At 34.9% G+C, this 16478-nt stretch overlaps 1 long non-coding RNA gene across 3 annotated transcripts in view; it reads right to left on the bottom strand.

The window, feature by feature from the left end:
• Positions 1-12054, bottom strand: part of LOC149774619 (uncharacterized) — an 86052-nt gene extending 73998 nt beyond the window's left edge. Inside the window, exons 1-4 of one of the 3 annotated variants that reach the window (XR_016416720.1) lie at positions 11949-12054; positions 11514-11630; positions 10466-10662; positions 9808-9965 (exon numbers count right to left, since the gene is read on the bottom strand). This is a non-coding gene — a long non-coding RNA (uncharacterized LOC149774619). Of the gene's footprint in view, positions 1-9498; positions 9612-9807; positions 9966-10465; positions 10663-11513 lie in introns of all 3 variants that reach the window. The other 2 variants (XR_016416719.1, XR_016416722.1) reach the window with 2 other exon arrangements.
• Between the last annotated feature and the right edge of the window lie 4424 nt (positions 12055-16478).

Here is a 16478-nt window from a genome sequence, read left to right as displayed (position 1 = left end):
TTGTAACAAACATATGAGTTAATGCATGTATAGCTATATACGGGTGATTTTAGGATGGACGAATCCGATAATTTGTTGTTTCTTCCAAAGCGCAATCAATCGGTCTACAAATGTTACTATTATTATCTAACGGGATACAACGGTCAATTTAAAAAGAAGTTATTTAACTTTTCTTGTGAAATTAAAGTTTGAAATTTGACAATGTCGAATCTGTGGACTGATCCAGTTCACTGTATCACATGAGATGTCTTATATTTCCACTGAACAATACGGTGCAGTTTACAGTAGTTCTTGAATCATTTACTAATTGCATTAAAGAATATATCTATATATATATATATATATATATATATATATATATATATATATATATATATATATACGAGACTCATTAACCTAGTGCAGCAATTAATAGCTTCCCTTCACCATGCACAATGCCCTTGAATCTTATTTAGTATATTTTCATGGACATATTTATCAATAGAATCATACATTCAGATAAGTGTTGAAAACAGACAATTCTTAATCATGTAATGCAAATCTAATATAAATAGGACAACATTGGAGTATGGCAGGTGACCTTTAAATAAATAATAACAAGAATATATAAACATTGTGATTTCCCTGATTCAGTCTCATACTGGAAATGATAAAATTCCCACTGCAATCGTTCCGATAAACTTTGTCCACGATCCCAAAGTACACGTTTGGAGTTATTTTCATAATATATTTCATTTGTTTTAAAATGAAGATAAGTTATAAAGATCTTGATATATATATATATATATATATATATGTATATATATATATATATATATATATATATATATATATATATATATATATATATATATATATATATATATATATATATATATATATATATATATATATATATATATATATATATATATATATATGCAATAATCTGGCAATGAACAATGCAAAACTGGGACTAATCTGAGAGTTTGGACATGGATTAAAGTTTTAAATTTATCTTGTTTCAACTAGTTGTCACAACTTATTCGGGATGCTGGAAAATATTTGTATTGACCTAGAAACTAATGACCAATAACGACAGATGTTGTTATATCTATTTTATTGTTATTATCATTCTTATTATGATTTTTATTACATATATATATATATATATATATACACGTTTTAGGTGCGTTGTGGGCAGTCATCCCGAAAATGGGTTTACGGGAAGGACATGATATAGTTTACATTTCAAATCAAAATACATATACATAGGTTGTATTTCTTACATAGTAAGTATGTATATGTTGAAAATAAGTATATACACTTATGTTATAGTCCTATTCATGTTTTCGGTTCGTGGGCAGATATATAAATTTCATGGGCAGTTTTGACCTTTAGGTTGAAGATGACAAAGTAACTGCCCAAAAATACGTTCACGAAGAACAAACATATAGCATTCTGCCCGTGAATACGGACACGGGAACAATATATAGCGTACTGCCCACGAATACGTTCACAAGTAACAAATATATAGCATGACTTTCCGGTGTGCGCGCGCAAAATGGTTGTCAAGACACGACTATAAACATTGATCTATTAAAGCATCCTTTGCAATGGCCAGCGTACATATAGCGGACGTGAGGTTCGTTTTTCACAGCTTGTTTGAAATAAATGGATGATTATATATTCAGTGTAACAACTTGTCTTGACAGCTTATGGATGCTAATGTTTGACATTTATTGTGAAGATGATTGTTCACTGCTTGTTGATGAATTCGTAGCTTCTGTTAATCGATGCTATAGCTCAATTTAACTGTCATACACTGATATGTTTAAGTCTGCTTGCACAGTTAACTATGCAGAGTTATGGAAATATAACAAATTGGTTTTAATAACTTTCAGCGTTTTTTTTACTATTACTCAATATTTGTTTCAAGTACTATAAAGGCTGTGATAGGTTGGGTGGCTTAGATTACAAATCAGGCCCTTCTCACTTGGGGGGTGGGGGGTGGGTACTGCCCATTATGAATATTACTGGTCCTAGATGTCCAACCTTATATTTATGACATATAGGTTCAACATCTTACTGCCAGCAGAAATGGTGTTCTGTAGTATTTTTCCCAGTCAATAGTTTATGGATATATTATGTCATGTACTATGCTTGTTTAATTCTCTCATCTCAGTTCTGACGTTACCATTGAATGCTATAATGTTCCCAGACATCCGGTATTCTTGGTTATTAAAATTATATATATACACAGATAACTGAAGGTGAGTTCTCATTATTCCCTAACAATTGTAATTAGTGGGGCTGTAGCAATTGATGGTCTGAAAATTCAAGTTAACTGGTTCAAAACTTGGGTAAACAACAAACTGTTTTCTTCCTTTGACAGGCATCATAAAGTTTTGCATCTTTGTCTCTCTGATCACTGTGGTACGCAAGTTACAGACTTTGCCTTATAATGAGCCTGATTTTTGATACTTGTTACTGAATGGGGTGGGGTAGGGAAGTAACAAAATTATTAAAGGTGGAATGTATGCAAACCATGCTGGAAATATATATGTGCCAGCAACTGCAACATGTAAGCTTCAATCAGTTTGGAAACTATAAGCTTTATCCTGTAAATATTAACAGTTCACACCCTGTATAAAAGATGATTTTGTGTTTGATTAACTGGAACTGTTAATTTATTATGTTAAGGAATGTATTGTTTTAACCCTAGTAAATGTAATATAATTAGGTCAAAAGTTCCAGTTTGTTTATTGTTTCCAGAGTTGATTATTGTAACTGGAAGAACCTGTTTCTAAGTGTTAAATGAAACGAAAGAGATATTGTTTACTCAAGTGATATAAAATAAAAGTTTAAAATGAACTGAAAGAAATATTGTTTATTCAAGTGATACAAAATAAATGCAAAAGTGTATATTCATTAAGAAGTGTATTGTCAATTGCAAATAAATGAAGATTTATCTTTTTTTGTTCTTTACTTGTGTACAAAATTATACCTGGATTGGGCAATAATTACTTGGACTCCATTTGGAAAAGAAAAATCTATATGTCCTAAATACCTAATGTTCATATCATAATGCTCTTTTAATGGATGATTATGCTTTTCAGCTGACGTTACCATATTGCCAAGTGAACTAATAGTATGGCCTTCGGTGTGCGGTGTGGCCCACTAATCACATTTGTAAATGAATTATGCATACAATAGAGAAATAGCTCTTAAAATATCTTATGAGTTGAACAATGTGTGTACACAAATAAACATGAAGCAAATCTTTGAACTTGTATGCCACACATGCAAGTGAATTGGTGGTTTTCATATGTAACTTGTGTACTCTTATGGCTTTTGTCTATATTACTTTTAGCCATTTCTATTCACACACCAGAACACAACCTTTTTTGTCTGATTCAGGTACTAATGCAAAACTTATTTCAGCTGTAACTGAAGTATACAGAATTTCTCCTGACATTGAGGCCTACTGTGTAGACAGTATAGCTGTAAGTCATCAAATCAAATGGAAGACAACAGTGTGCAGTTGAAGAAAATGATATATACCCAGTACCATTTAGAGTTATCTTAAAGAAAAGTCACAATGCACACTGATACAAGTAGTTTTAGAAAATGCATTTGTTCCACATACATTTTAACTTAACCCAAAAGTTCAGTCTCTTGCCTAAAATTTAATCAGATGTATGCATTTATTCCATAAAACACAAAGATATAATGAACCAAATCATTTTCATTATTGAGTTAGGTAGTAGGCTATGTTAAAGAGTGCAATCACTTTATCGATTTTTTTTCCATTACATTTTTATTTATTATAAAATGACATTTCTTAGTGGAGTGCTAGCAACTGTAACTTGAGGAATATTTTGTACATGCTGGCCTAAGTGTCATGAATATACTGTGCTACATTTTGCTTTATTAGGTATAATACTATCATGAGACTTGCTTGATTAAATCCTGAATTTGTCAGCTACACTTACAAGTCCACTGGTAGAATTTAAAATCTGTGACAGTTTGGGAACATTTTTTGTAGTAACTGCAAATCACTTCGCCTTCACAGTCAATGAATTCAAGCCATTGATAATTGTCAAACCATTGTGACTGAAAATGTGATTGTCTCTTAGTTGTGTCCTATTTGATAATTTTGCTGCCACAGAGTCTGGATTGTGTCTCTGAAGAAATAGTTCATCTAGACTCTGTTGCAGTATTACATTTTATATGTTCAATTTAATGAATTTTCTTTCTTTGAATCATTCTTATGTCATAACTTGCGAAAATAGTTTAGTTAACAATATTTATTCAAACAGAAAAGATAACCTCACTTGACAAATCATCCTACTAAAGTGATCATGGCATACACTTTTATCTTTGAAATTCAAATATTGCCCACTCATTAATTAACATAACTAATATTGCACATTGAAGGTGATCATATGTATCATCAGTTTTAAAAAAATAAAGACATAATACTATCATTTAATCACTGCATACAGGAAACAGACACTTGTGTCTGTAAAATGCCTTTCATTGGATTACTTTGGTTTATTAAAACCAAACAGCGATCCACTCAGGATTTTCTAGGGTAGATACAGAGAATATATTATGGTCATTCAGAACGCTATCAATACATCAGACCAGATTGTTTTTATTATTATTTAGGCAAAATAACTTAGTAAGTCAGATGGCAAACATGAGGATGGTGATAGGTTATGTGGAATTTGCATTGAATCATCTGATCCCAGAAGATTTGATACAATGTCACTGGCTGTGGTAATCATCAAGTGCAGTTGCACGGCACCATAAGACTTATCAAGATACCATAAGCTAGAAAGATGAAGAAAAAGAAAAACAATGACCCAAAGACAAATCCTGCAAACTGTGCGCAAAAACGATTCCACAGATTATAGATGAAAACTTTACTATATTTAGCTTCAAGATATTAATAAATTCGGATTACTTCCTCCAGTCTGCTACAGTAATTCATGCCCATTGCACTCATAAATTGATTATAGTCCTTGCAGTATTTTGTGTGGGCCACAATATTTTAATTGATGCAGCTGATGCTCCATTCTTCAGTTCAGTGTTGATTCAAACATAGCAATGTCCCTTTGGGATGTGTGCATAAATAAAGAATGCCTGTCCCTTCATTACCACACTTGTTGAATTTATCGTGTCTCTCTGAAAACTGTACCATGTGAGAAAGAATTTTATAAACAAACTGGACATAAGTATTGCTAGACATATACTCAGACCTGAGACTTCATAAAAGACTGCTTACTTGTGAGGCATTATTAGTGCTAGGGCTTGAGGTAATAACTTGCTATATGTTTGGTAAGGCAAAATAAGGGGCCTTATGACTTAAACTGAAACTGTGAAAAAACAAAAGGTTCAAATGCAATAAACTTTTGTTTTTCCTCATTTGTTATATTACAGTGCCATGAAAGGTCATTTCTTTTATCTTTTTAATCCCTTGCCAATTTTAAGTCATCATCACTAACCAAGTCTCTAAATCAATTCTTGGCATATTTAGCTAAAATGGTGTCTACTGTTCCATTATATCATTGATTGTTTAGCTTGCTTGTATGGAGCTTAACACCATTTTTCAGGACATCATAGACTTTACATGGCAGCCAACATATTTATTGGACGAAATCAACACACATAACGCTACTGGCAAGCTTTCTCATATACACACATTGGTTGGACTAGAGAGAGTTGATTAGTGATGTGTATGCCTAGACCATTCTATAATCCAGGGCCCCATGATTGAATACAGCTTAAAGAAATTAACCCTAATTCAATTTCCTTGTTGCATTTAAATCATAAAACCCACCATGCAAAGTGACACATGTCTCAAGATTTTCAAATTTGTATATGTTTTGCAACTTTTAATTCTGAGTTGATGCATGTGGATGTGGAAATTCAGTTACTGAATACTTAGCTACTTATATAAGGAGCTCTCACACTGGTAAAAGCACGCAATTGGGATTGTATTTGCAAGAGGGCAATTAATTGTTCAAAATACTGTTTTAGCTAATTACATATGCGAAAGGTTGATGTATAAAAAAGAGGATCAAGAAATCCTAGCTGGTAAAGATAATTGTATCCAACTTGATAGAAAGTGAGAAGGCCTTTTAATTTTGTACAGCAGTTTCATTAAGGAACCAACTATAATACCATTAGAAGTTTATGAGCAGCAAAAACCACATTTAGGACCAACTAGACATCAAAACCATATGCATAGTTCCATTTACGGCCAACCAGACATCAGATAGGTCATCTAGTGAAAGCACAATGTCAAAATGACCAGCCATCTAGGAGAAGTAGCAAGGAAGGGGTTTTCCAGATGCCCATTAAAACAGCCATATTGGAGGTTAGATTGGCACTATTTTCATTTACGTCCAACTAGACATAAGAAGTCTTTCACTGATATGACGATTCATTCAGGAGAAGTAGTTATACCAAGATTTTCAGGATGGCCACATTGGTGGCCTTATAGGATGTATGTACAGCACCATAATTCTCATTCAGGACCTGCTAGACATCAACATAAGTATTTTGTACACATGTTGACACGCTGACACAATTATCCATTCAGAAGTAGCGATAAAAAGTTTCTTAATATGGCTACTGTGGCAACCACATTGTATGTGTGAGTGGCACCATCTTGTTTTTTCTTCCAGATATTTTCACACAAATATCATATTTAACGATAACATGAATTCATACAAGATGTTGTCGGTTTATTTCATAACAGATTTTTCCCTCATATTAATATAATCTTTTGAAAACATTTATACATAATAGTTCTAGAAATTTTTCATGCTCTCAGAAACTATTAAAATCACAGCAGAAAGTGTTATGTTATATCTTTATTCAGCACTGAAAAATATTTATGAACTCTTAAAGTTTTTTCCCCTATATTAACTTAATTTAATGAAGATTTTCAGACTATAACCTTTCCATTGGATTTATTTTTTCAAACATGGCGTAAAAAGTATGTTATAGTAACCAATTTTTACATTGCCTTCACCATTGCAGAAATCTCTATAATCAATTTCCTAGTAAAGAAAAGCCAAGAAAATAAATGGACAGTTAATATTCACTTCAGGATCACAGACCTGAGGCAAATATGTCATTGTTAAATCAAACATTTTTATTGTGTTTCCTTAGACCTAAATATATATATATATACTTGCTGTTACTCTAAACGAAGGCTGGTGATCCAGTTGATAACCTTTTGGGGGTTTTAAGGATGTCTTTAAAATTAGGGCCTTAAAAATGTTGAGATCTTATATTAAAAATGACAATTTGAGCCTTGCAGATTCATGTCCACAGGTGCCCAAATAAAAAAAAGGGGGGGGGGGTGCAAGGGGCAAGCTTGTTGGTGTGTTATAAAATAACTGACTTATCATCGGTGTGCTGACAGGTGATGTGTAATTAAATCACTGTTGTAATATTAATAATGAGTGAGTCTACACAAAGGAATTTCATACAGCTGAACTAGCTCAACAACTAGAGGCAATTAAGAAATATATCCACATTCGTGATTCTGTCAAATGGCAGATACAACAGCATCAGGAAGCTCAAGTGGCATTTACAGAAGGTAAAGAGCCACTATACTTGTTATCTTTTTAGGGATGTGCTTGGATTTTGCCCTCAAGCTGGAGCAGTCATAGGATATATAATAAATCGCCACGGTCGGAATTTATCCCCAAGCTGGGGTAATCGATGGGTAAAGTCTTATCCACAGTCGGGGTTTTATTCAAGCTTCAGGTGCAAGTTTTTGTGCATCTCCATGCCCTTGCATAAAACACAGTTACACGTTTTTTTATATAGATATTTTTCAGTTGTAGACAGGAATAATAAGTATTTGCGAGTGTTTGAAATGAATGGGTTCATTATGAATTGAGTGGCACTACATTTCAAAAGCAAAATTGGATTGAAATGCAAGAACTGTAGTACGGAATTAGTGTTGGTTCTGGATCGTAGAATGGAATTGTGTGTGTGTGTGATTGGATTTTTAACGTAGCTTGAATAATTTTTCAGTCATATTGCTACGATGTCTGCAGTGTCGCAGTTTATAGTGATGTATAGCACTGGGGCATCATGCTGCAAACATGTGGTATGATGTTGCACCCAGTCACATTATCCTGACACCAGGCCAATCAGTCCTAACACTAACCTCTTAATGCTGAGCGTCTAGCGAGGTAGCTGTTAATACCATTTTTGTAAGTCTTTGGTATGACTTGGCTGGGGTTTGAACCCATGACCTCCCGCTTCTGAGGCGGACGCTCTAACCACTAGGACACCGGAGTGGTCAGAATGGAATTGTAACAATTACAATGGAAGCAATTTGTAGTATGCTTGTTGGGGCATTCCTCACTGATGGCTGTCAGTGACATCATCATGGGAATGTGTAACAGACACATTTTGTAAGAACAAGGTGTAGTTGGTGAACAATACAGACACTTTTCTGCCATTTCCACTGGCATCATCTCATATGATGTTATTTAAAAGAACTTCCTACAACATACTCACAACATATAAAACCTATATGCAAATCTGATGAAAGCTGCTTGTGTTTCTCAAACACATATTCCATACTGGTGGCAAGAATGTCCAAATCTACATTACAAAAATGAAAACATTACCATCCATCTAGGAGTTGCAAATGTATGAAATCCTCTTGTTGGGTAGTTTTACTAACAGGCTTTACAGCAGGGCCTTCCATTAGATTTAAATGTGGCAGGTAAGTTGACAAAGTAGGGTGGGGGGTTGGGGGGACCTACCCCAATGGGGATAATTCATTTTTTTTTAAAAGTAGCATGGTGTAAAGTAAAAGTAGATGGGCTGATAAGGAATCCACTGAATTTACAGACTAAAGGTTCAGACATTTGTTTTTAAGAGAAAAATGAAAGAAGGAAACAATACAACAGATATTTTAATATGACTTTAATGTTTATTTTCTAGATTTAATTAAGATTATGAATCAGAATCAGTCTCCAACTCCACTGTAAAGTTTATCTATTACTTCTTCTGCTCAGGCACATTGCAAATTAAAACAAAATTGTAATGCTTAAATAAAGTCATATCATCTCAGCACTAGTTACATATGCAGAAGTCATGTTAATCAGCATTATAAAAATGTATGAAATTTTCTTCACTGCACTTGTGCTTCCCTTACTATCGTTAAGCCATGATACAAGATAACTTTGCACTTACTTGTCATTTCTGGCAAGTGGATGGTGCAATCAATTTGCACAAAGATGAATTTATTTCATCCAAATATTTCATGTGAATAAAAATTCCAAATGGAGGCACTTGTCCGATCAGACAAGATATATGCATATTGTAGTTAGCTGGACTCTAGCTCTGATAGTCCTGGGCAATAGGATAAGCTGATTTTGTTATCAGTTTAGAAATGCATCCGCTTTGCAAATACTATGCTTTAAAAGACGAAACTGAATCCAATATTGATGAAATAAGAGTCATTTGGATTACCTTGTTTTTTATCACTCTGCGTTGGTTGGGTGCATATTTGAGGGTCTCTGATATGGTCTCTTCCATTCCATTTGCCTTTGCTTTTGCTTTGCCATTAGTTTTCAAGCAGGCTTCTGCAAGAGTAATACAATGTTTTAAAATAAGTTTCACAACAAAGGATGCATTGCATTTTTCTAAATGCCAGCAATAATCAATGGAATATTTTTAAAACATGTACTTTGAAATGTGGTCTCAAGTTACTTTATCAATTCATTTAAAAATCTCTGGCAAGTCACATGAAAAACACAATTTAAATCAAGCCATACTTACTTATCAAAACCTGACATATCACAAGCTCTTGAAATGCTTTTTTTCCTTTACGTCCCTTTGGACTATACTCTGGCCAGTCTTTTTGTTTTAAGCTTTTTCATCATCCTGCAGACACTATCCCCAATTGTAAACCTGCCAAGGGAGCTCAAGTAGCATATCTGAAAATAATAATAATAATAATATTACTATTTTTTGATTTTGATATTATTATTAGTAGTAGTATTTCATGATCGATGTGACAAAATATGCTTGTATATAGTTATTTTTTGCCATGGTTTTGCAAGCAAATTTAATTTCTCTAACTTGAAAAAAATTTGATAACATTAACTATGCAACACAATGTACTAATAGCAATTATAAACCAAATTAACCACCGTGAATCTATTAACTTCATAAATGACATTCACTCAAGGATTGAATTAAAGTAGCCACATAATATGTAATAGTGTATATGTAGTAAAATACCTGTTACATGTTCATCTCTAAACATGTTTTGGCCTACATCCGTAAGACAAAACAGCCGACCACTACATGTTCACCCCACCCCCAAAAATAATTATACAGGCACTGCAGAACTTGCATAATGCATATTGAGGTTCACAACAGCAAATAAAGGTTATAACAGTTTTTTTAAATAGAAAATAAAGCCCCAATTTACCATTTTCTTGGAGAGTTTGGGATTCTCCTCCAACCTCTGGCAAAGGCCCTCTAGTTCCTCCACTGAATCACATGGCATTGCAAGAATTTCTTCTCTATATTCTGTGTCTGGGCCTTGTGTATGAACTTGGAGGGCCAGCTGCTCCAACAAATTCTCAATATTTGTGTCCAGTTTCATAAGTACACTGAACTGGAAATCTGTAACAGATTTGTGATGAAATTAGTTTTGAAAGATCAAGATCATTATTATAAACTCCTTAAAAAGATCTGTACAGTGAACATGGGTTTAACAATGAAATATATTTATGGAATGAAATACATGGTTTTTGTACAGTTTATATGAAAACTTTTCCCTATAATCCTTTATTTTGTTATTCCCTGGATATGTTGTTTCACTGCTGGTGTCTGTAAAGTCTGCATTCAATGTAGATGGTTTAGGCGTCTGACTTACACAAGACAATGGTATACATCAGAAAGAAAAATAAAAAAAACAATGGAATGATGAACAGTCGATACATCAATGAAAAACAATTCATTGTTTATTTGCACAAATAAGTCTTGAACAGTATGTTTTATGACCTATAATTTAATTAATTAACATCTCACAATGTTCTGAAATAACAGTATCTAAGCTACAAGAGCTTGTGCTTTCATGTCATAATCTTCCATTTTGCAAACAAATTTTGATGTTGAATCAATGTATATGACCTTAGCATTGAACACTAACATTCAAAATGTCTACAAGATGACAAGACTATTATCAACTGAAGTGACAACAAACCAATGAGTTTTACGTGCATTGAACATAAGCATTTTTAAATGCTACAAAATGTCTTTTTAGTGTATGGCCACAAATTACCCAACATTATGTCAAACATAAAACAGTTATACTACCTTAGATGAGAATTAAATTCATAAATACAGTGTATAATTGACCTACTCGTATTTAGAGAGCTGTAAATGAAATAAGAGATTATATAAAAGTCAACACCTGTAGTATTTGTTTCATTATTCTATAATGTACATTTTTTTCCATCCTCAATACTTACTACTTGCAGAGGAACTGGCAGAGAGAAATCTTTATATTCTCCACTCCAGAGTGGATGGGGATGGTGATGGTGTTGTCCTTCTGGATGCAGCTAAGAGTATAAAGATTATCACTACTCCTTAATTGCAGTAAAAAAGAAACAAAGAAATCTGACTGGATTTCTTGGCATGTAAACAAAATGCATACTGGTTGCAATGACCACTGTATATAAAGCAGTGATACAATATATCACAAAATGCATTCTTTTTTAACAAAACATTTAATCTCATATATACAGCATCATGAGTAAGTAAGTACTCTTAAACACATCTTATTAAACAGACAGAAAAATGATGAAATTTATACATACTTTTGATAAAGAATTTCCAATTGTGGCATGGTATAAAAGCAATTGATAAAAAATAAAAAGAGACCAGATAAACTAAATAGAACATACCAGCAGGATAAGAGGAAATCTTAGAGTCTGCAAAATACTCTCCATTTCAGGAGGTTTTGGATGAAATGGCTGACCAGAAAGGTTTCCACTTGAGATTTTCATCTTTAAATAATCATCCTAGAGTGCACCAAAGTCATGTGAACTTGATCCATTTCCAACATTATTGCTGCTTGAGTGCTTAGATCCAGTATTGCCTTCACTAACTGATGTTATTAATACCTCTCTCTCATCAGCATAATTTCCATCATTTTTCAAAACTCCCATTGTAAAACCTCTGCTGAAGAAACTAACACTACACCATAAGGATTTAAAGAACTACTGCCCGGTTTCTAATCTCCAATTCATATAAAAAATCTTACAAAAGGTTGTTCAATCCCAGCTTGCATCTTGTCTGAATTCAAACAGTCTTTTTAGCAATGTACAATCTGCATATCGCCCTTGCCACAGGACACAAATTGTGTCTGCAAATAGATTACACTCCAGCCCAGTTGATCTATGTTGTGGTGTTGCACAGGGGTCTGTTCTTGGACCTGTTCTCTACACTCTATACACTCAGCTGCTCTCAAGTGTTATAGATCATCATCCAGTGTCTCACCAATTGTACACTGATGACACCCAAATTTACAAATCTAGCCACCCAACTGAAGTTGATGCTACCATCCAAGGTGTAGAGATGTGCATTTCTGATGTGAAATCATGTATGACTTGTAACAAGCTGCAGAAGAATGATGATAAAACTGAGGCCATTCTGATTACAACACAAAGACTTTCTCATTCACATCCTTTACCTCACACAATAAATATCAGCAACACCAACATTAAATTCAAACAATCAGTACAAAACCTAGGTGTTACTCTGGACAGTACTCTCACATTGCACCAACATGTCATGAACATATGCAAGGCTGCATATCTTGAGCTGAGACGCATCAGCTCCATTCTCAGATATCTTTCAGTCGATGCCACTAAAACACTTGTGTGTTCATTACTACTTTCAAGACTGGACTATGGTAACTCAATTCTGTCTGGTTCATCTTAATATCTACTGCAGAGACTTCAAAAAGTTCAAAACATAGCTGCTTGGATCATACTTAGAGTACCACAATCAGAGCACACCTCCCCGCTGCTCTGTACCCAACACTGGCTATCCATTCGATCCAGAATCAAACACAACATTAGTTCTCTGTGCTACGTTTCACTGACAGACTCTAGTCCAACATACCTATCCGACCTCACCTATGTGTACACACAAGCAAGATACTTACACTCCTCTTCCGACAATCATATACTCATTATTCTCACTATGAAAACAAAGTCACATGGACAGCATTCTTTTGCATACCAGGGCCCAGCAACGTGGAATGAATTGCCCACTGAACTTAGACACAAAGACGCAGTGATCCCATTCAAGAGTGCTCTCAAAACTACTTATTCTGACTACAAAAACAAACTTAATGACTTAATAATGTTAACTACCTTAAATATTCTCAGCATGTTTTTTATGTTTTCTAATTTCATGGTGTTTGTTTTTGTAATCATATCATTGTGTATGTTTTTATGTTGTCTAATGTTGCAAAGCGCTTAGAGCTTCTAAAGATTAGGCGCTATACAAAGTCCTCATTATTATTATTATTATATTTAGCTTGGATGAATATTTTTTAAATCAGTGGCCATAACTAAAACATGGGATTTTGTTTTATGATCATAAAAGTATGTTGGACACCATCCATGATGTACAATGCTGTCTGACATTTCTATGCACCTAAGGTTTCCATCTCAAATATTAAAGCAAAATGCATACCGAATTTGACAGATTGACGAAAATAAAAAAAGCAATGCTTACCATTTGAAAAGAGGCAATTGTCACTAGAATATTCTATTCAAAATGATATTAGTAGTAAAGTGGGGTACATTAGCGTCAATGGGAATTAGCATTAAAGAGACCCCTGGGTCAGATTAGCGTCAAGGGAAATTTAACATGGAGAAAAATCGTGGGTCAGATTAGCGTCAAGGGAAATTAACATGGAGAAAAATCGTGGGACGGTTTAGCGTCAAAGGAATTTAAACAGGGTGGGACTTTATAGCGTCAAGGGAAATTGAACATGGGATTTTTTTTTTTTTCTTTTTAATTTTTTTTAAAAAAGGGGTAGGCAATGGAAAGGCTATCTCTTTTCGAGAAATATGGCTGGCCCTAAAAGGGCCTTTGGGTTTATGTTAATATTAATATTAACATAGATGACATCTGTCACATCTTCTTCTTCTTCTTAAACTCCTTCTAACTGCCGGTCCATACACAAGTACCCTCTTGAGACATCCTTGTCTTTCTATGTAAACTCTCCTCATCCATTGGCTAGTATCTGTCCTATCAACAACAATCCACTTGGACCTGACATACATGAGCATGTCCGTCCTAAACATCATGGAAGACACAAGCGTAGAAGATTGCACATCGGTCCACATCTTGAAGCGACGAGAACAAGTGAATCAATGCACTGAACTGCGCTTATTTATAGGCAGAGGTAGGATTGAAACGGATTGAGTTCATTCACCAATCCGAACACGCGTTACAAAATTCAGTCAGCTCGCATCCAATCCGAAGAGAGCAGTCTGTGACGTCAGTTGGTCTATATAGATTCGCTAGCGCTTGTGTGCAGTCAATCTATGCGACAGTGATTCAACATGACGGAAACTCAGAAAACGATCCATTGGGGTGCACCAGCAGGGGAGACCGCCCAAGAGAACCCGGACTTACTTTCAGAAGAGGTACATTGGGATTTTGTGAATTTTCTTACCTCGCACGAATTTGTTCTGGAACCTTCGTTACCTTCTTCATTACCGCAAGTGGAGAATTTTAGACAGAGACAGAAAGAAGAATTGGAGAAATTTATGCAACGACAAAAGTAAGCGGAACAAGCTTTTCTCCTACAGCAACAGCAACAGCAACAAGAAGAGGTAAGAAAAAAACAACAGCAACAACAGCAAGAAGAAGTAGCAGCAAAGAAACAAGAGGGTGAAAATCAAACGGCTACGGTACTGTTGGACATTTTAGCGGAGTTAAGAAGTCTGAAACAAATGTATCAGACTTCTTTATCACGACCGAAGAGAATACGACCTTCCCGAGCTAAACACGCCAACCCTGTGACTAAGCCTGTCCTACCACCCTTAGTGATTTCAACCCAATCATCAGAAGTAGGCCTTGGCCGTGGCAAAGGCTTAAGGCAGTTAAAGTTGATTGGTTAAACTCCTACACCATAAAGAAAAAAGGCCCTTTTCAGGGCCACCCACATTTCTCGAAAAGAAATACAATTTCAATTTGCCAATAACTCAAAAATAAACCCCACCCATTTTACCCTTATAGTACGTGTCTGTGTATGAGTGCTTGAGTGTAGCTTCTTATTTTAAAATCAAAACTCAAAGACACTTACCTTATATCATTCATGTATTCTTTTATCCATTTTTTACAATCCAATTCACAATTCACCACAGAACACTTTAAAAAGTTCGTACACTTCTTCTTTCTCATTATTTAGTCTCTCTGTTTTTTTAATTTCTTCACCGTTTTTTCCTCATTTTCTTCCCTTCTTCTTTTCTTCTCCTGTTTCTTTGCCTCTTTTAAATAGAATTGTCTTCTTTCTTCCTCTGAACAATCCCTCTCTTCTTCCGAAGAATCCCTCTCTTCTTCTGAAGAATCCTTCTTTTCTTCTGACTCCTCTTGTTTCTTTTTTGGGCAATCTGGAGACCAATGTCCTTTTTCTTGACAATAATAACAGGTATCTTGACTTTTGTCTTTTTTAGCCCCTGTTTTTTTCTTTTTTGACGGTCTGGACACTCTGAAGACCAATGCCCTTTCTTCTGACAGATATAGCAAGTATCTTGACTTTTATCTCGAAAGGAAGGAGAGTAGTCCGTCGGCTGGTCTGAAGAGAATTTTCTAATGACCCCTCGCAAAGCTCTGACGAAACGTTCCATCTGGGTAGTCTCTTCCATCGTTGTGCTCGGCTTGAGAGTGAAATGAATAGTGAAAGGACAAGACACACACCCTTTTTATATACGCTGGTTTGCCAAGACTATAAATTAGTCTATGGTGTTTAAACTTGAGTCATTTGACGTTTTGCACTCAAGATGAAACGATCCCATTCATTCGAGAAGAAAGAAGAAGAAGAAGAAAGTAAGAGGCAGAAACGTGATCTATCGCCTCGTACCAGGGCTGAAATCTTGGCACAAATTCATGCCAGTGATTTTGAAGAGGACATGAGTGAACCAGAATCCGAACCCTCTAAACCAAGTTCACCACCCTTAGTCAACCCTGAAAAGTACTATTCCATTCGAGAGACGGAAAAGCGCTCCTCTAGAAAATTTAGAACCACGGCTTACACCTACACGGTGAAATTTAAAGATTTCAAGGCCGACGTACCCTTGGAGAAAGCAGAAGGGTTTATCACCGAGATGTGGGATTCTTTGCTCACCGCACTCAAGCGACAATGTCAAGCCAAAGAAGACGATCGCTTGACACTATCCATAGATCACGAC

The sequence above is a fragment of the Sinohyriopsis cumingii genome, unplaced genomic scaffold (assembly GCF_028554795.1).
Source record: "Sinohyriopsis cumingii isolate HCF-2022 unplaced genomic scaffold, ASM2855479v2 utg000160l, whole genome shotgun sequence".
Lineage (NCBI taxonomy): Eukaryota > Metazoa > Mollusca > Bivalvia > Unionida > Unionidae > Sinohyriopsis > Sinohyriopsis cumingii.
Note: the sequence above shows the minus strand (reverse complement) of the source record. Positions and strands in the feature narration are given on the sequence as shown.